The sequence below is a fragment of the Anguilla anguilla genome, chromosome 17, assembly GCF_013347855.1.
Source record: "Anguilla anguilla isolate fAngAng1 chromosome 17, fAngAng1.pri, whole genome shotgun sequence".
NCBI classification, from domain to species: domain Eukaryota; kingdom Metazoa; phylum Chordata; class Actinopteri; order Anguilliformes; family Anguillidae; genus Anguilla; species Anguilla anguilla.
In genome coordinates this window covers 17,356,487-17,377,994 of record NC_049217.1, presented here as the reverse complement: position 1 = coordinate 17,377,994, position 21,508 = coordinate 17,356,487, and the positions used below count along the sequence as shown (strand labels likewise).

General features: G+C 47.4%; 1 protein-coding gene across 1 annotated transcript in view; it reads right to left on the bottom strand.

The window, feature by feature from the left end:
- Nucleotides 1-20,914, bottom strand: part of LOC118216695 (retinoic acid receptor alpha) — a 151,304-nt gene extending 130,390 nt beyond the window's left edge. Inside the window, exon 1 of the mRNA XM_035398098.1 lies at nt 20,659-20,914. The gene's annotated coding sequence lies outside the window, so the exon portion shown is untranslated. The remainder of the gene's footprint in view (nt 1-20,658) is intronic.
- Between the last annotated feature and the right edge of the window lie 594 nt (nt 20,915-21,508).

The window sequence follows — 21,508 nt, the reverse complement described above, 5'->3', positions numbered from 1 at the left end:
TCCTGTAGATCTTCCATCTTTCAGGTTTTCATTTCAACCCTAACTTAGCACACCTGAGTCTACGAATCAGCAGCGTAATGAGATCTCTAGCTGTTTAAAGAGGTGTGCTTTGTTAGGGTTGAAGTGAACAGAGTTGTCTACCACAGGCTTAGATTATGATCATAACAATGATTGCTAAAGTGCACCCCAAGTAAAAACCCTTCTTTATTATTTAGCCTAAAATGATTGTGTTCATTTGTTCATTGAAGAACAGATACAACTGCAAGGAAAAAAATATAAAAACATACAATAAAATAAAAAATTGTTGTTCCTCTCCACTGATGGGTTCTGTATGTGCTATTTGTTTAGTTAAAATGTTCAAGAAAGAAACAACATAAAAGACAGTTGCAAAAAGATTGCAAAACATTAATAAGTATGATGATGAAACACACAGCACCGGCCTACATTTCAACACTGCAACAAGTGCGACTTCATTCTAGACTGCCACAAAAATAAATGCTTTGGAAATAAAAAGCACCATAGTACTCATTGTATGTGCATAGTATGTCATTGTAGCGTCATTGTCAATAACCACAATGTTATTACGGCACTATGAACGGACTGCGGCAAATTCTCACAGGGATTAAACCATTTAAAAAAACAAATAAACCATTTTTAACAGACAAGCTGCTCAGAGAGGGGATGAGCATTTGTCAGAAACACCAGAAAAGGCCAGCATTCACTGATCTGAGCTGTCTTTGACCCTAATAAGAAAATAACAGATGATTTCAGTGGTGCTATTGCCTGCTGACTGATGACTTGCTCTGTCGGAATTGTTTCAATCGGAAAAGCAAATGGCTGAAGTGTCCCGGGTCGCTGGGATAATGGGGTCACATCAGGCTCCCATTTGGGATTTCGGAAGCTTAACTGATGCAAGAAGTGATAACATTAACCTGGAAGGATTTCAACACTTAAAAATTAGTGTGGTTCTTTTTGTCCACTTCAGGTTGCATAACAAATTGGACTCCTTTCCGTTAAAATAATGTCTGTACATTAATGGGGCTTTTATAATGGACATATTTATTATAAGCAAGGAAATTAAATCTTGGATGAAATTGTTCTGAAGAGCCGGTATCCCAGGTTTTCAGTGGGGTATTTTGTGAAAGCTAATTATTGCAAGCAATCCTTAAAAAAGAAAACAAGCAAAACACCAAAATTAAAAAATTTCTAGCAACATAAGATGACTTTCTTGGGCACACACTTTCAAACAGCAATATAATAATCTTTCTCTCCCAGAGTTTTCATGCCCCTTCTCAGTGAGAGCATGTCAACAGCTATTTTGTGTTCCACATTCAAATACAGTATCTCTGCACTGAAGTTCCACATTAACATACAACAACAAAGCAGAGGGTCTGTTATACGTTCATATAGTGCACCAGTAGCATAGCTCAGACGTGAGTTGGCATATGAATGTGTCAAAAACTCTTTTAATTGACTGCATGAGTTGTCAAACCCAAAAAAATAATAAATGTAAAATTCTGCTGAGAGCAACACCACAGGGCTTTAGCTAGACTCGAATTGTGTCACTGCTTTTTAAAATAGTACTGTTCCGTATGGTGGTTCACTTCGGGCAAAGTCTGCAGCATTTACATACACACTGGTAATGACTGGATTACTGTATTATTGACTTATAAGAATAATTCAGTTGGATGCAATTCCTTTCACAGTCTGTTTTTCTAATGTTGATTTGTGTGTACGAGCACATCAGTCAAAATTAAAACCTAGAAGTGAGGCTATGGACACAAATAATAAAATACAAATACAGTATGAAATATTTCCATAATCAACATCCCAGCTAACAGGAAAGGTTTTCACAATGTTGCTGAAATGCAGCGGCCATGTTATAACATTGACAAAACATTCCAGCAAAGTTGTGAGAACATAGTGCAAGCTGGGATAGCGTAATGGTTCAGCCACATGGGTTTTGAACCAGATTCATCAGTGTGCAAAGAAAAGGCAGAAAATATCAGTACAATGCTTTCACACGACACCAGTGCTGCGCAAGTCACCAGTTTGCAACAGACTGGAGTGGAGATTTCCCCAAATCTCTGAAGAACTAGGACTGCTCTTTCTCAAGTCCATATTTAGGAGTGTAGAGTCCAACACAGTGACCCCTTCCACATTTCTCTGGCTTAGTCATTGTCATGCGAAGCTGCGGAACTGCTTTGGTTTTGTTAGCTCGGTTGGAAATGATTTAAGGCAACGCAGGCAACTGGGCTTTTTTATTTCAGGGGGTGTGTGTGGGGGGGGGGTGGTCATATATCACAGACCACATTTATCAATTAGCTGCTCTCAGCCACCTGTCGTACGGCTACACACACAGCGCACATTCCTCCGTCTGGCGCGTTGCTAGACGACGCTCCACGCCTACCCTCCACTGACTCCAGTCCCCCCACCCCCGCCGCCCCACTCCATATCAATTACGCTGACGGCCAAATGAATTTAATCTCCCTCGCCTGAAACCGGGACAATACGACCCGCGCTGTCGACGGCCAGGTTTGACCGAGGCGGAAGTCTTGCTGGATCCAGGTTATCTGGAATGCACACTGCGGCCAACGAAAAGAAATGCAGCCAATTCATCAACACAAGTTTGATAATGAATATATCAGCTCCCAAGCAGGGCGTTCTGCGGCGGCGCTCGTGCAGTTCTGACTCCTGCGGCCCATGTTGAATCTGAACCGTCTCAATCACAACACTGTGATCGGGGGTCTTCAGGGGAGGCGCAATTGGCCATAGCTCTGCAAAGGAGGGAGGGCTTTTATTTGGCAGAACATCCCACAGTCCTATCACACTTTGGCAACCCCTCTGGCTGTCTGGTGACACCATCTCAAAATAAAGAAAAGTAGGATGATCGTCCTGATAACTTTTTAAAATCCCAGTGAAAAAGAAGAAAAAAAAACTGTCATCATTTTATGAAATGCCCGATGCAGGTACTAGGCGCCTCCACGTACACCGAAGACGTGTCTGGAAAAGTACGTAGGCCCATTGTTTGAGAGCTCTGCTTTGTATTCTGGCGTCGAACGAGACGGAAAGATTTGCGTTTCATCAGTCAAAGCCGCGCTGTCAGGAGGAAGCGAGAGAACGCAGCGTTAAAAAAACGCAGCAGTCTGTTTACCGCCCGCCCCACCGCAGCACATAATCCAGGATCCAACGCCGCTCACTCTTAAATCTCAAACTCGGAGAGAAACCTTCAGTCCTCTGAAAATATTTTACACACTGTGTAAAAGTTTCAAAAAAGAAAAAAAAGAAATAAAAACTTAAAGCAACTGGGGGCTTCCAAACTTTTCTATTTTTATTTATTTTTTGAATCTATAAAGCAGCGAGAAATGCCTCAAAGACTGCTTTTGTAGGAGTAAAAAGAAGTTCCTGGATATTTCTCGCTACTTTACACTTGCTTGGTTCTACTTTGAGAAAGCCCCTCCCTCCCCCTGTTCTACCTACCGCCCCCCCCCCCCCGCCCCCCCCACCACCATCCAACGCCTGTTCAATTTCCTTCACACTTTCTGCTAACTGGAACTAATTCCTCAAAGTGGCAGTAAAGATAGTGACACTATAATTAGAACTTAATCCCCAAACCCCAATGTAAGGATGGGGGGGGGGGCAGTCATGGATTTGTCAAGCCCTGATTTAGTGGTATTCTTCATGAAGTAGGACTTTGTGTTTGGACACAACAAAGGTGGGGCGGGGGGTTGTGGGGGGTGGGGGGTGGCGGCTGATTTGGGAGTCTGTGTGGAAGAGAGGCACGCAGATTGGGGAGGATTGTGACGGCTCCATGGAGTGACTCAGCTGGATTACAGGGGTGAGGGAGGGAACATCACAAAAATACTACCTGGACTGTCGTCCTTCCTCGCTGAGGTCATAGATTTGCATATTTGCCGATTTCATCACCAGCGACATAAAAACCCACAAGTTTAGTCTCACAGACCAAGAAATAGGCCTCTATATATTTTTTTGCTGGTAGAATATCAAGCAGTTTGTACTACTGAGGAATATTGTTTGAACAAGACAGGGATGGTTCTGTTGCTTTTAAAGGCTGTACATACATTGTTAAACAAGATATCAATGCAGCTTGTGCACAAAGCAAACCATAGAGTTATTCAGAAGAGGTTTAAGGCTTAGAAGTTTGTACACTGCATTACTGAACAGACAACAAGAAACCCTCCATTATACTATTGGATTAGATCAAGCGTATTCTGTAGTATTTCCATACTTCACATTTATATTTAATACACTTCTACATGACCTCATCAGATCTGCAACATGGCTTTTTCCCTCTCTGATTGTCTACTGCTGCCTATTTTCTGTGCCCTTGAGATGCTTTTACTCACGATGTTGACTTTAGCACAGCCAAACATTACATTCACTACACTGACTTAAAACAAGCTGATCTTCAACTGCTCCACTCCTCGTCCTCCTCCATCCCATCATCCTCTCGCTCTATTCCTCCCGCATCCTCTTCCTCCTCCGCAGAATTCACAAAATGGACCCTGCTTTCAGTACGCCCCATTTTCCCATAAACATACTGCCTTGGAAAGAGCCCAAAGGCAAGCAGAAGAAACACCAGAGATCAGGCGGTCACCCAAAAAAAAAAAAAAAAAAGAAACCCCAACAAAGAGGGAGAAAAATGAAATCAGAAGCATTTAAATCAAAACCAAACCTCCACAAAGCAGGCGGGGAGGAGAGGACTGGGAGACGCATCGCTTTCAGCTAGTAGACGAACGACAAGAAACGTGGAGGAAAAGCAACTGGTGTGCATAACAAAAAGAGAACAGAGTCCTTAAATCTGCCCAAGGTCCAATGCGGGGAGAAGTACTTTTGTTTAAAAGTAGAGGAGAAATGGTAGAATGCAGCAAGCTCACTCTGTGGAATGAGCACGCTGCAGTACTGGCGCAGGCAGACAGAGACAGCTGAAGACTGCAGGATAACCTGTGCAGGCCAGCACACGGTTTGCTAAGAGTCCTGCCATTCCAGCAGTATGTGGAGATTATAGAGCAAAAGAGGTTTTCTTTTAAAGAGTCCCATTCGTCACTGTACCATTATTACAGCATGTACAGTTCACAGTTTATACAGCAGCTGACTCTTGCATAATGAGGGTTTTTTTTCCACACTTAATGTAAGGCATTAAATGGTCTGCAATTTTATATTAATATATACACACAAAAATTCAATTTGTATAACATGTTTGGTATAAAAAGTACTGCATTACATAAATAACAATTATTAAAATGATTTCATGAATATAATAATGATTACAGTTGTGATTAAGCATGTGAAAATGAAACTCCTAGAAACCGTACCGCAGCATGGAACAAACAGACAAGGTTAATTATAAATGTCCAACAGAAACATTTTCCAGGGTTTAATATTCACATCCAACCACCCTTTGTGCTTATTTCTGGAATTTGCAAAAAGTCAACCACTTTGAAATTGTTAACAGAGAAAGTATTAAGTTATGAATAGAAAGAACAAACACTCACCATACAGAATACACATATTGTGGGTTTACTCAAAATCTTTTTAAGAGTGACACTAGCGGTAGAACAATTTCCCAGAGTGTAAACTTCAATGGAGTTCAAATTAAGGCAACCAGATGTCTCGTGTAAGTAAAATAGAAGTGGGCTGGAATGGTTGTATGGAAAAACATGGCACATCAGTGTTAAGCACTTCAGCATTGAAATATTGCTGCTGGCCATTTTTAACGGCTATGGTCTGGATCACATCAAATGTTTAAATAACCTTCCTATCACAATAACAAACTCAGCACTTTGCGACAGTGGTTAAAGCAGATTGTCTTGTATCTCTTTAAATTACATTTAGGAGGGCAATCAGATAAAAGATATATGAGCGTAATTAGAAGGACACCAATGCCAGCATCTGTATTGAGGGAGTGCGTTTTGCGTCATTCGATATGTGAGAGCACATACAAATTGCCACCCCATGCTGTAACCTTGAACTTGTCTCGCTGGAACTAGACAGCAAAGAGCTGCAGTGGGTTTATATAGCAATACACACAGTATGTATGTTTACGGGTGGGATTGCTGGAAAGAACAGCCCGGAATCATCTGAAGTGAAAGCTAGCCAAAGAAAAGCACACATTCCAACACATTTACATTTTTAAGATCTAGGGGTGATCTGAGAAGAAGTGGCCAGCTCATGGTGAACAGATGCTGCACATGACCTTGGGAACGCACAGCAGCAAGATCTCCGCTTACATTTCTTCTCATGCAACATTATATTAAATATCCCACCGCAATGAATGTCCTCAACCGGTGACAGGCAGGCACACCCCACGCGTGTTTAGGCGAACGCGGTGATCGGTCGCTCTATCCCTGCACCACGCTCTCCGCCTGCCGGTCGTTTTCCCAGGCGCGGTCATGTGATTTCAGAGACAGCGCTGCGGGCCTGCCTTTTAATGCGCGTCGTTTATGATGTACAAATCACGAACGGGAACATTTTTGTCGCCGTTACCGTCTTTGAGGGCAAATGCCAAAGCGGCCATAAACACTCCCGGCATACACTTTAATGCGCCGCATAAAACGATACAATCTGAGGTCCTTTCAGGTTTACGGTCCTCATAAAATATTCATGCATCTGAGTCTGAGCGCGCAGTATTTACGGACCAGCAGACACCCAGCTCCCCTGCTGTGACACACGAAACCGCAGGAGCACGGTCTGACTCTCAGCTCACGAGCAGAGGAAAACGCTGGGGCGCAGGAACGCACACTGACCGCGAGCAAACACCCCTCCCGAGCGCACAAGGAAGACGTGCAATGCCAAGCAAGAGAAACGCAATTTGCGGCTGCAGCTGCAACGAGCGCAACACATGCAACATGTGCATGGGAAAGCACTGCTCTTTCAGCACAGACGCACAGCGGGCTTTTTCAGAATCCGTGTAATCAGCTGTAGTGCCCCAGGTTTTCATGTTTTCCCCTCATTTTACTCCTTTTTTAATGCCTGTCCTCCATTTTTCCGCCCAGTTTTGAAATTCCCAGACGCGCTCGTCGCAACCTCCGCGGTCGATTCGGGAGAGAGTAGACACAAGTAGTGCGCTCCCCTTCGAAGCACGGGACACCAGCCCGCCGCAGCCGGGCCCGCGCAGACGGGCTCACGCAGACGGGCCCGCGCAGACGGGCCCGCGCAGACGGACTGACGCAGATGCAGACGGGCTCACGCAGACGGGTCGGAAGATGCCTCATGCGCAGCTGGACAGACGCACCTGCGTGCACCCGATGGACCGGCGGGGGGGCCCCGATGTGCGATGCCACGCTGTCACCCCGCCCGTCTGAAGCCCTCCCGTCCCGGGACGACGGCAGAGCCAACTGTGCATGGCCCAGCAGGGCGGGTGGCCACGGCCCGACAGCGGACAGACCGCGGGACCCTACCGCGCCCTCCAACCACGGCTTAGCAGCACAAGCTGTTCTACTCATTATGCGTGTGTGTGTGTGTGTGTGTGTGTGTGTGTGTGTATCTGTGTGTGTGTGTGTGTGTGTGTGTGGGCATGTTTTACTTTCTTTGTGAGAACCAAATGTCCCCACAAGGATAGAAAGATGAGGAAAACTACACAAGGTTGCTGGTCCCCACAAGTACAAGAGTCTGTTTTAAGGTTAGGACTTAGGGTTAGGGTTAGGGTTAGACTTAGGTTAAGGTTAAGGTTAAGGTTAGGCATGTAGTGGTTAGGGTTAGGGTTAGGGTTAGAGGTTACGGAATGAATGTAAGTCAATGGGAAGTCCTCACAAGTATAGCAATACAAACGTGTGTGTGTGTGTGTGTGTGTGTGTGTGTTTGTGTGTGTGTGCATTAGCGAGCACATTCTTGGTGTGCTTCTGTTAATCTGTTTGGAAACTCTACAATGACATGAGGCTTTTTTGTGAGTTATATCTTATAACGTACTAAACTCAAACGTGATCACGCACGGATACGCAAGCGAGATACAAAATATCATATATAGGAATGTGAGGCTATCCCCATGACAAGGGCATGACGAGAAAGAGGAACGATGGCATTGCTTAATCGGTGATAGATCCGATGAGACAGCAATAAAGAACAAACGGCTCGAAAAGAGCTCAGAATCAAATCTATCTCAGAAAAATATATCTGAGATTATGGAAAGCACGCTTGCAGAAATGTGTGGATGTGGGGCATTCCCAAACCAGCAGCGCAGAAGCTCCAGTGGCTCCGTGACAGCAGCCATGGTGCCACAACATAATTCATCTTCATAAAGTTTCATTTCAGAGAGACAACAAGGGGCCTCTGTAGTGTCTCTGAGCAAATTCAAAGTGTATCAGCAACAAGCCAAGGTCTTTAAGGAGGAAGAAAACATTATAGCAGATAACATCTTGAAAATAACAGCAATTATTTAATAATGACGTACAAAATATTTTCAGATTTGAATCATTTAAATAACCATATTATACTTTTCTAAAAAGTAACTCTAAATCTAAAACAAAAATAAGTTGGAATGCATTGCTAAATCAGCATGCCAAGGAATCAAGAGGTTCCTCATAAAGAGACTAATAAATCAGTCTTTAGCAGTTCTGTGATGAGTAATCAAGCTTTCATTTGAAATATGTGCATTTCCCCACCACACTCCCAAGGGGTGAGAGGTAACATGTGAATCATCTCAATGAAAAGATTAAAATGGCTTTGCGTTTTAAAAGATGCGACGCTGAGCGCTGAGCTATTTCACGGCATCGCAGGTTCACTCTAAATTGTGCCGTGCAGTCGCATCATTACCGCAACGGGTAATGTGTGCAGTATGGAACTGTGCTGTCCTCATTCAAGGACAATAGAGGAACTTAATCTCATTTATACGACTTCAAGTGAGGAACAACCACTTCACCTGCGAGGGCTGTGCTGAGCTATTCTAAGCAATGCATGATTACCTTATTTTAGGATTTCCCGTCTTTTGTTTGGGTCCGCATTTACGTTCGGAGGGAAGTTCAATTTCAGACGAGAGATTTAAAAGATGCTATGTGCATACGTCTCCCTCTTGTCACATGATTGGGAGAATTGAAAAAAAAAAATAACAACAATTTTTTCTGGGGCCCAGTTTGTTAACATCGATTCTGTCCAAATTGTCCCTGGTTGCCATGGTTTCTGGGCTGTTTGTGTCAGGGGCGGTTGCAAATCGGGGGTTATTAAGTGATTCATTACAGAGGCATTGCAATGAATGGACATTTGAAAGATAGGCCCGTGTGCTGAGCAAGCAACCCGACGGCACTATTCTCCAGACGCAGATTCAGAAACAAGCAGCGCGCTCTCCATGAAGGAGACAGGGTCCCCGTGGAAATTTCAGCCGGCGAGCGGTGAAATTTCAAGGTCCAAGCCAACCGCAGCCATAAATCACAGACGGGACTACATCCCCTGCCACCGGGCCGCTGTTGACTTGGGCTCTTCGTCTGTATCTCTAGCGACGGGTGCTTATCGGACCCTAGAATAAGCCTCTGAACTGTAATGAAGCAGAAATATGAAACCCTTTGCAAATAGTTCATACATTATATTAGTAAAAAAGCATCGGACTCCCCGTTGTACTGATGCGACTCCCTAAACGTGGTCTTCCAGTGAACTAGTGATCTCAGGCCCAAGCCTTTAAGGAGGCCTAAGCTGCCTCTTATGTTGCTTATAGTGTCAGGACCCCTCTACTTAGACCTACTTCTTAAATGTGGCCTTCCTGCTTCAGCACCTTAACATCTGCAGATCATTTTCATTGACTCCAGGACCCAGCATAAGCTTCGGTAATGCAACACGTAATTCCGCAACACGTGATTCCGTAACACGTCATTCCGTAACACGTCATTCCGTAACTCATCACTCCGTAACATCCGTAACAACAGCCTGAGCTCACCAGAAACCCAGATATCCAGACCCAAATGTGCTGCGTAACTGCCAGTGACAACCATCTGCTCTTCTCGCACAGCAGAAAGAAAGCAAGCTGATGAATCCCTCGTTGAATCAATACTGCAGGGGGGGTTTTTTTAGCTCGCAGAGCTATTTCTCATTTGTGCTTTTCTTTCTCCCCCATAAAGAAGCCACATCAGAAGCACGGATATGAGTGTAGACACTGATGAGTGGTCCTGGGTTGTTACTGAAAATCCTTAAAATCTTTTTTTTTTTTTTTTAAGATTACGGCCCTGGAATTCACAAGGCCTCCCAACGTCCCCCTTTATTCATTCCGTGTCTTTTCTTTGCCGGGAAGGGATGGAGCATTTTTGGGGGAATTAAACTTTAACGCAGTCGGTCTGGACTCCGGCGAGCGGGCTGAACAGAAAACGGAGGGGAAAAGAGCGCCCGGACGCCGCGGTCTGAACCGTTAGAGCCGGCGCGGTCGAGCCGGCGCGGTCGAGCCAGCGCGGTCGACCGGCGGCGGCGATTCCGTTCGCTCGAACACCAGGGCCTTTCTTTCAGCCTCTCCTCCTTTTTTTTACGCGAGCACGACCGTAGTGTCCATTTGCGGCGAGAGCCTGTTCCGTCTGATTGGGCTCTTCCTTGGCCGCTTTACTGGAAGCCGTATCAGTCACCGCATACGGCACAGCAGTCTCTCCCTGTGAATGAGCGCGTGTGATGGCTATGGGCGGGGCTCTCTTAAGTGGATCATGGGTGAAAAAGAGGACACTGTGATTAGGGGAGTAGATATGATGAGCAGTAAAAATGACAAACCTCAGCAGAGAATCACTCCCCACCATACAGACAGACACAGACACACACACACACACACACACACACACACACGCACACGCACACGCACACGCACACACATGCGCACAGTCCCAAAGCTGACACTGAAACCATGTCTGAACCATGGATGGTCTCTCTCTCTCTCTCTCTCTTTCTCTCTCTCTCTCTCTCTCTCTCTCACTCACTCATTCTCCCTCTCCCATTTTATCTCCCTCTCTCTCCTCTCTCTCTAACAGATATCCATCACTGTGGCTCCCTGGCACCGCGCCCGTCCTGGGTCACGGGGTTTGAATCAATCAAGGCGGACTGTGAATATGTGATTAAGAAAGCCGAGCGCTCACTGCTCTTCCCGCAGACAGACGCAGGACTGGGATCCTCCCAGAGGCCTCCACAGAGTCACACAGCCCGTGCCTTAAGGGAGGAGACCCTCTCAAAACGAAACTGCACACTGACTGCGTCAGGCTACCGCCGGTCCAGTCTGGCTCTCAATGGCCCGTCCAGCCCCAGGACCGCAGTGATTAATTACGTAGGGCCGGTGAGCCAGTGGGCCGGTGAGCCAGTTTAGCCGCGTAGCTACGAGCGCGCGCTGTACGCCGCGTCAGCGTGCGGGCAACGAGGGAACGGAAAGGTCCGGAACAGAAACCTCGCGCACAGGCGGGGACCCAACACGAGCGGGGCGATGTTTGGCTGTCAGGAAGTGGCAAAGGAATGGCCGTTTATTTGTTTTTTTTCTCCCGCGCCGGAGGACGAGAGATTGGATTGCGCCGCTCTCTCGTTCATTTCCATGAAAAAGCCATTTCCAGGGAATGGAAACAAGGCCCATCTACTCCCGCGTCCGCAATAACCCCCCCTCCCCCCCACACACACACACTCACACACTCACACACCGCCACCCTCGCCCTCAGTCAATGGACTGTGGGCCTATTTAACCAGGAGCAGCCGACGCCGCGGACATAAATAACGATGGCGGCTCGCGGGGAGCTCCGCCGGGCCGCGGCGAGCCGGAGGAGGCTGCTCGTTTAATTTACTGCGCCGCACCGGTCTCAGCTCAGCGCCATTTAGCTTCGCGGTTCCACTGAATAACCACCTTTAGCATTTATCAGCACCTCTCTCTCTCTCTCTCTCTCACTTGCTCCTCTCTATCCCTCTCCTCTCTCTCTCTCTCTCCCTCTCTCCCTCCCTCCCTCCTCTCTCTCCCTCCTCTCTATCTCTATCCCTCTCTCTATCCCCCTCCTCTCTATCCCTCCTCTCTATCCCTCTTTTCTATCCCTCTTTTCTCTCTCTCTCTCACTTCACTCCCTCTCTCTCTCTTCTCTATCCCTCCTCTCTATTTCTCTTCTCTCTCTCCATCCTCTCTATACCTCTTGTATCTCTCCCTCCTCTCTATCCCTCTTCTCTCTTGTCCCCCTCTCTCTCTCTCTCTCCCGGTGTCCCATATTAAAAGGCCGAGGACAAGGCGGGCGTCGATTTCAGACACGTAAGAGTGTAAGCCAGTTGACTGCGGACACCGTTTAAGACGCCATATAAGGCAGGAGGTGAAATGAATGCTGGGAGATGGCCTGGTCTTGATACGAGGCGTCCGGTTTCCCCTCGGCCTGACACGCCTCAGGCGGCATCATCGCGCGTTCCTGAGCTGGCAGACAGGCAGCTGCAGTCAGAGATACTGCACTTACATCTATATTACGCAGCTAGCAAAGCAAATGGAAAGCACATAATTGAGTATTAATGGCAGCCATATGTCGACTGGTGCAGCAGAGCTGTCCAAGAGCATATAAAGCACACGGCGTTAATGTAACTGGATATTAAACTCATAAAGGCCCCGCCTGCCGCGCTGGGAAACGCTTCGGCACAAAGGAATCCCAGCTGACAGGAAACGGACCGGGCGACTTCCTGCCTCGGGACAGAGCTGGATTGGAGGAGGTGGGGGGGGCGCATGCAGGTTTTGGGGTCGTTTTGTCTCAGACCAGCCTCCTAAGGCGCGACCGCACGCGGCTCAGCATCCAGAGCTAGTGGTAACGGCGGCGGCGGCGGCAGCAGCGGCGGCGGCTTCTCACAACGGGGGGCCTGGCTGGCGAGAGCGCGACGACGAAGATGAGGAAGATGTCGGGAGAGCATTATCTCTGCAGGCCGTAATCCCGCCCGTGAGCTGATCAGATGCGCGACCGGCAGGCAAACACAGCCCCCTGCAGAAGACCACACTCTCTGATCACTCCTCTCCCCCCCTCCTCCCTCCGACAGAAAAGAGAACTTCCACATGTGACACAGTCCAGAAATGTAGTACTTGAACCCCAGCGCTCCCCCACTGCAGCAGACTGCGCGCAGGTCCCTGTGCGGCCATCATCCGTCACGCAGAGAATCTTTTCTTGGGCCAGAGACAAGCAGAACACAATTAAAGCAAAGAATGATGGCCCCATTTAAAAAGCAAGGGCTCAGTTAAAATGTTTGTTCTTGTGGAAGGAGCAGTTTGCCGGCGGGCCCTTCGCTAAGGGGGGCCGGGGGGTGGGGGGTGGGGGGGGGGGGGGGATGAGGTGGGGGTTGCTGATGGGCTGGATGGCAGGCAAGGGTTAACCCAGAAGCCTAGCAGCCCCATTCACACGGGAACATTAACGATGTATCCCTGGGCACTGGGGTAGAGAGAGAGAGAGCGAGAGGGAGCGAGGGAGAGAGGGAGCGAGAGAGAGAGAGAGAGACAGAGAGAGAAGCAGAGAGAGGGAGCGAGAGAGAGAGAGAGACAGAGAGAAGCAGAGAGAGGAGGAAGCTACGTGAATCAGATTTTCAATGACAATGTGCTTAAGATCACCGTTTCAAAGGAGGAGCGTATCATCTGTCAAACGTAATGGCACTGTCCCCGGGAAAATGAAGGGAGGCAGAATGGAAGGCATTCATTAAGGGGGGTGAGGGGGGAGCACGGGGAGTGGGGGGGGGGGGAGCGCGGGGTGCGGTGCGGTGCGGTGCTGGGGGGTGAAGCGGGGGGGGGGGGGGGTTGAGGGAGCGATCCGAAGCCGAGGCTGCCGTCCCCCTGCTGATAGCTGCCTCGGGAAAATAAATATATACACAGCCATTATTTATTCGCACGTTTCCGAGGCGACTGGCCAGCCGCGATTAGGGGTCGCTCCCTCGCGCGCGGGAGATAGCATTAGCGCGGCTGGCAGGGGAGGGACCCCGCGCGCCCCCGTGCCGCGGATATCGGGGAAACGAGACGCTATATCGCCCCCGGGAACGCCGCCGACTCCCCGCCACAGCGCCCGGATGGGTGCGGGGGTGCCATTCCATACTGCCGTTCCATAGGGAGGGGGGAATTCTTCCCAAACAAGGGCCCTTTTCATTGAAAACGTTATCAGGCTTAATTACCGCGAGGAAGGGCCCTGGCACATTTAATACTCCGAGACTTCGACAAGATGAAGCCTGTTCATTCATAAATCTGAGGATAGCGCTGTGTGCCAAGGTTACGGCATCAAACGTGGCCGTCTCCCGCAGTGGAGTGAGCAAAGGAAATTAAAATAAATACAGGGTTTACCTTATGAATTTTAATACATTCTCTAGCAGGCATCTTTTGGAACATTGTCAAATCCAATGAAAAAAACTATTATGCTCTTATTACCATTTTACGGCACTTTGTAAGCATACAATAGCACAGAAGAAAGGGCAGGCAAACACCTTAATAAAATAATTACGGTGCCAACAAATAACTACCTGCTTGGAAATTTTCATTTCTGAAATTAAAACCAAGAACGTTTTTGTTCACTCTCCTTGTTCACTGGGTATAAAATGACGGAATGTATCCGATTTTAGACACTGCCGCCATCTTATTCTTCTAGCTGACATCCACCTATTTACACTGCACCGCCCACAGCCCCCCACCCCCCCACCCCACCCCCCCCCCCGGAATCACATCATTGTCTGTTAGTGGGGAGTGTTGAATATAGCCATGGCACTAATATAAAATAATTACAGCTATAGTCAGCGTGGGAAGCCACAATAGTGATACATAATTTAGGCTATTTGTCATTCGGTAGTGGTTACTGGAAGTGCCCACCCACCACCCATGCCGGCATTCTGCTATTGCTCCCCACCTCACGCCCCCCCCTCCCCCCTCCACCCCCCCGACACTGGGGTGACACCACCTGACCCCAGGAAAGACCTGCATTCCAGTCTGTGTGTTGGTGGAAAGGGGTTGCCTGCCTGCAACTTTAAGACTTAAATCAAACTCTGCTCTTCCACAGCGCTGACATAATTGCGCTCCGTGAGGAAAAGTCGGGCTTGCCTTGCACTCTGACAACTAAAGGCGAAATTATTTAACACAGCCACCCAACACAGAGCCGTGCAAAAAGGAAACAAGAAAAACAGAAACAAGCACAGCCGCAAGCCGGACTGTAAGTTTCTAGGCCTTGCGGTTCGTGAGATACAGGCCAAAATATGAAACACCTTGTTGTCGCGCCACCATGTGGTCAATGTGGATGGGTTTTGATGAGTAGGGTGACATTTGGAAGTTATCTACCAAAATTTGGCATCTCCACGCCTGACAGCTTCTGAGATTAACACACTTTGATGGCACAAAAATAAAGAGTAATAATAATAATAATAATAATAACAATCAAAACAAGCCCAATAGGGTTCCAGCAGCTTCAGTGCTTCCTTGGACCCCTAAAAATTGAGACTTAGGCTAACTTTGCTTCTCATAGAGTCCAGCAGGGGGCAGTAGCCTGGAGGTCAATGGGGACAAGCAGCTCAGTTCTTGGGACTCAGGAAAGCAGCACTTGACACAAGACTGAGACTTTGCCAGATGAACAGTGGAAACTACTATTCCTGCTCACACTGAACAATGGGGGGGAAACAACTAAATTCAATGCTCATTTTTTACAATGAGTCAGCTGTGGCTTTTTCACTAGTCCTACAATGTCTGGCCTTTTTCCAGTGATTTGTCTTGTGAATGTTATTGTATACTCCAGTAATCTACAGTGTACAATCGATTAGCAATGGGTGAATGGATAAATAAATATACAGAAAGATACAGTAATCCACCAGTTAACAAGTGTATTAGGACTTACTGGGAGAAGTGCTTCCCTTTGGCTTTGCTTTGTCATAAAGTGCTTTTGAATCTTGACCACACCTGTGCCAACTTTACACAGTGTAATTACCTTCACTGAAAATGCTTGGTTTAAGGGCTTGTATTAAAACCCCTATCGCCTCAAAGAGAACAGAGCATATCGTCAGTCAGCCGACATGACAACCCGCCTTCAAAAACACCGTCGAGTAGTATTTCTTCGCATGAACCGTGGTTTTACGACCTTTGCTTCTTGTTCGAAAACCACACAGCTGGTGCGTCTGGCAGACGTAGGCGGCAGAAGGGTTCACTTGTCGAGAACGCTTTGTAGCTCACATCCTGCGGTTTGACCTGAAGTTGTCGGGCACCTATCGAGCCTGCGACTGCCGCACAGGAGGAGGAGCAACACTGCGAGCGAGCGGCTTAGGCTTCACGGACCTGTTCCCAGAACCCTCTTCTGTCAACAGGCCACCCACACAACCAATCAAGCGAATAACTCAACTCGGACTAGGTCAGATGAGGGCAGGCGCGGACATTTTTCGAATCGAGGTGCGGAGGATGTGATGTAATGAGATTCAACCCGAAAAAAAAAAACTTCCTCACATCCTCCCGTTTTGCTCGAACACGTCTGACGGCGCCAAACAAACCGCAATGAAAGAGCAGCCAGCCCCGCGGCCCAGTTAGCCTTAGCACGCTGCGGAAACCGCAATGAAAGAGCAGTCAGCTACGCGGCCCAGTTAGCATTAGCACGCTGCGGAAACCGCAATGAAAGAGCAGTCAGCCACGCGGCCCAGTTAGCATTAGCACGCTGCGGAAACCGCAAAGCGCAAACGAGCAGCGACTGCCGTAGCGGAGCACCTACCGCACAGCAAACGGCTCCCGTCGGAGCACGAAAGGTCAGCGCCAGACAGGAGAGCCCACAGGTCCGCGGGCTTAAATGTCCCAGGTCACGTCAGGCTGAGCTCGGACAATGCGCTCACGCACCAGGGGGCGCGGCCACAGAGTCCAGCTCGTCCGTTCGATCTGACCGAATCCCGCCTCAGCAGGCAGCAAAATCAAATGTCAGGCCTTGAGAAATAAAAGATACAGATACGGTGCCAGGAGATCTTGAGTCACTCTCGTATTTTATGGAACAGAAATAATTTTTCTACTCCACTGCGGATTGCAAAAAAAACGAAGAAAAAAAAGCCACCCTTCATTGCATTTCATCAGTTCAGCTCAATTCAGCTGTATTTGTACAGCATTTTATTTTTATTTTTTTATTTTGCCCAGGCACTGTCGGAAAGAACCCTTTGCAGAGGAAAGAGAAAGGAAAGTTGCTGGGCTTGAACCCCGAAAAAGCAAGCAATTTTGGTAACAAAAAAAACAACAACTCTTCTTAGGGAAGAAAAACACTCAAACGGTGGTCAGCAAAAAAAACTCCCCATGTGGATGATGGGAGATGGGATGGGAGATGAAGGTTTGGGAGGAACCTGGCTGTGGAGGGCAAGCCCATCCTCCGCTGGCCGGGAGTTCGGAGCAGCGGTTCCCAAAACCGCGAGCAAGAACCCAGCGCTGGGTCATGAGAGGAGGCAAGGATGCACACGTAACACGCGTGTAACACATGCAAGCACACGCAACAGCCATTATTCTGGCGTTCACACTAATCACACGCTGCACTGACTAGTGCTAATACAGGTGTTTCAAAATGCGTTAAAAAAATATGGCATTTCAATATTTGACTGCATCTTTTTCAGCTACAGATAGCTAAGGGTTGCGCAGCAGAAAATGCATTCCCCCTTGAGCTTGCGATGGTCAGTTCCTCCTGGTAAGGATGAGAGGTGGAGAGGACAAAGCCCCAGTCCTAAAAGCTCAAGGGGAAGGAGATGCAGGCTGGCAAATGAAGCCGCGGCCCAGATACCGCCTGGCATTTGTATCGCGCTTTTCTCACGCTCAAATCCGCGATGACGCGTCTCGCTTCCGTGGACACCGCGGACACCGCGTCCTCTGCGAAGCCGAGGCACAGGGCTCTGCTCAGACGGGAAAAAGAAAAGTGCCTTTCGGCAGGCGTGAGTCACCGGGGGTTTCGTGGCTCGGTGTGAGGGCGTGGAAACGGCGCTGCGAACGCCGCCAGGCCTCGCCGCGGCGCAAAGCCAGCCAGTCACAAGCCTGCGGCCTCGCCACAACGCGCCGCCGGCCAGCGCACGTTTCTTCCGAAGAACACCCAGGGTCATATTTCTGAATGACAGAGAGGTTAAGAAAAATCAATTGAGTCTTCGCCTGCGTGCACAAATCCCTGGTTAGGCCACCCACATGAGTGCACTCTTTAGTAAGCCGGCTAGCCGAGCATGGGCTCCCCCTCTACAGCTGGGTTCCTCCCAATTCCTCCATATTTCCTTTTATCGGGGAGTTTTTACTCACCAACATTTCAGGGTTTTTCTCCCCAGTGGGGAGTTTTTTTCTTTTTTTAACCTCATGTGCTTGTTATCTGGGGGTTCAGGCTTGGTTTTTGCTCTTTTTCTGCTGCTTGGTAAAAAGGTCTTTGTGACAATTTTCTGTAAAAAGCGCTGTACAAAATAAACTTTTTACAAAATGTTTACTTGGATCTGATTTCAACCCTAGTCGCTCTTTCATGCTGTGTCCCGGTGCCTCCAGAATTAGGTTTCGTTAATTGTCTCCACAGAAACTCGCCATAGCCTAGGGACTGGACTGGCACCTGTCTCTGAAGAAGTGTCACACCAGTATCCAGAAAAGGTAACCTTTCTCACTATCAGAGTGACACAGATTAAATCACACGCGCCAGTGAGCGCGCTCAGAAACACTGCGTGTCTCACCCACTCAATGAGCACAGTAGGCCGCTCCTCACCTGAGAGGCGGGCGGGGTACCGGGCTTCACCTCTCCCTGCGTCCTCTCATCACGCTAAGTGGAACGTTCCTCGAGGAACGCAATGACGTACGCAGCGGCCGAACCGGCCCAACCGGACACGCGGATGGCGGGCAAGACCGCCAGCCCGGCTAACCGGCTCTCTCTGAGGCGCGGCGAGCAGCGAGGGGCGAGGGCACGGGGATAAGCGGGCGGGAAAAATCTTTGAGGGCGAAACAATCGTGCGGACGAAAAAAAAAGGAAACGTGCCGCCTTTGCGCTAGACCTGACCGCTAGACTGACGGGCCATGTGGCACAGATGGCTGACTCATTCTAAGGAAGAGGGTGACTGAGAGGGGAAGTCCACAGTGATGCTGAATTTCTCACACAAAAACGACTGCAAAGCTTCTAATGCAAGACTTGATGTTATTGCTACAGAAATAGAAAAACACCAAGCATTCATGTTTAAAATGGCCTATGCATAGCAAACTCTTTCTATGACAGTCTCAGCTGATTGGTTGTTTCATAACATATCATTAACCACAGGAGTTCCCTGCATCAATGCAGTTCAGATGTCACTGAACATACACAGTGCGAGGTAATTAGGAGCTTGCTGAATTAAGGTAAATTCAGTTAACAGTAACAATTCAGAAATAAATCTGTAGAATGGGTGGACCAAAGGATAACAGCAGTTACACTAACAGGCTGGAGCTTTAACATGAGTTCTTGGAGCTCCTGACTCCAAAGTATTTGCAGACTACAATGCCAAGATTCCAATACTGAAAACATGATTGCTCCATCTACCTAAATTGTCTAACACTAGTCGTCATGTGCTGTGAAGTTGACCTAAAATGTATTTTTTTATAAATGGGGTGTTAAACATTTAGATGAAGGCTACTGGTTAGATACAACATTCATCAGTTCTCCATGAGTAAAAACTATGGCTGAAGAAAAGCAAAGTTATTTCTTAGAATGCAACAAAAATGTATAAAAATGTAATGCCTCAATGGCATATGTCAATGCTAAATTTAGGCATTTTATTGATTAAAAAAAATATATATTACAGGGTCACTGAATTAGAGGTGACTAATAGAGTGTGCCCGCTGTAGCAGCCACGATCAGTGTCAAGAGAGGGACCTCTGGCACAGACAAAAGATATTCATGTTTACGTAAAATAAGAACGACTCAAATTAATGCAAATAATTGCGTAAAAACTGCTTTTAGAAATAAATTTCCAGGAGACGTCCTGCCCCAGGAATTTACCAATGCGCTACATTGAAGCGAATTACATTGGAAACTGTCATTTCAGTCCTGACAGCTTCTCCGTCATCGGCTAATCAAGATCACACTAATGTGTCTATGCATGGCTTACATAATAAACGACTACTCAAAAGCGGAGACGTGAGGGTAAGCTGTTGCTCGCTAGCTGTCCATTCAATTAAAGCTGTCATCTATTTAGCAGACCTATCCAGAAAAGCTGTGACAAACGTGTAACACGTAGCTAGCAGCCAGACACACGTGTTATAGGTAGTGGTTTCTATTTATGCGTTAAAACACACTATAAATCCCAATATTTGGATACCCAGCTGTTATTACTAGCAATCCATGCAACCGTGATTGTACCAAAATTAAAATCACAAATAACTATCTGGCAGCGAGTTCGCTATTTCTAGGAGTGAGATTGTAAAGGAAGACGGCTTGACGGAGTCTCGCGCAAACAGTATTTTCGTTTCAGAGATTTATCAGTAGTATCAGTAAGCTAGCTGTCAGCCTAATGTTACACTAACTTATCCATGATGAAAGCATGAGATCAAACGGATTTATTATGTAGCTGCGACATCAGAACAGCAACCCGCAGCTCCTCCGTTTGGTGCTTACACTATGGTTCAATAGCAGAGGTAAACTGCAGCATGCCCCGGCGCATCTGACGTCCTGACATATTACATTACTGTTCTTACAACGGTGCGAGCTGTAATTTCAACATTTCAGTTTTCCAGGGAAAACTGCAGCTGGCGAACGCACTGTCACGCTTGTCGCAGAAAATGGAAAGAGTGCATACCTGAGACCTGTTGACTCCTCCTACCGGTCTCTTGGTTGGTGGAAGATCAACCGGTGTTTGTTTTCGGTGATCTTCTTTTGCCGAACTTCTTTCCTATGCACGTGAGGTTATCCCGTCTTCCTCGCTGGCTGCTGAATTCTGTGACTTGCGTTAAAGGTTTTCAGGGAATGAGGTTGCCGCTGCGTGCGAGAACACCAGCAGCCATTGCAGTCATGTGCTCTCTGGTGAAACCTACACCGACCAGCCCTGACCGCCGTCTCCACCCACTCGCCTTATCCGCTGTGCCAATCGCGGGAGGGAGTCTGCGGTCCCGGTACTGCGCTTTCCTTCAGTATTATTTTGAATATCGGTAAGATTTCAGAAACCAATCAGTGCATTGCACATTGCATTGAACCCACAATAAAGAGTACCATGATTTAGACCGTTAGTGGAAATGAATCATAAAAAAGTAAAATGGAAAAAGCCTAAATCAGAAAGTCCAGTAAATGCCTATTGTATGGGCCATAGTATGTCATAAAATACATCGCCCTTTCCAAAAAGTAATTCCTTAAATGTTAAGTGATTGAGACTAGGATGTCAAGATAGTTCCAACCGAAGTTTGCCTGTGTACTAGATCAATCTACATCACAGCCTCCATGAGTTATTTTAAATCAAAATATTACTGCGGAAACATCAAAAATATTTTGCAAAATAACAACACTGGAATGTGCAGGGCATGCTTGAGATAGGGAATGCTTAATTTATCTGTGACTGTAAATGTATTAAAATAATGTAATTTTCCAACTACAGAGGAAGGGATTAGAACAGAATAAGAAAAACATGCCTTCACATGTTTGCTTGTTTAACGCAC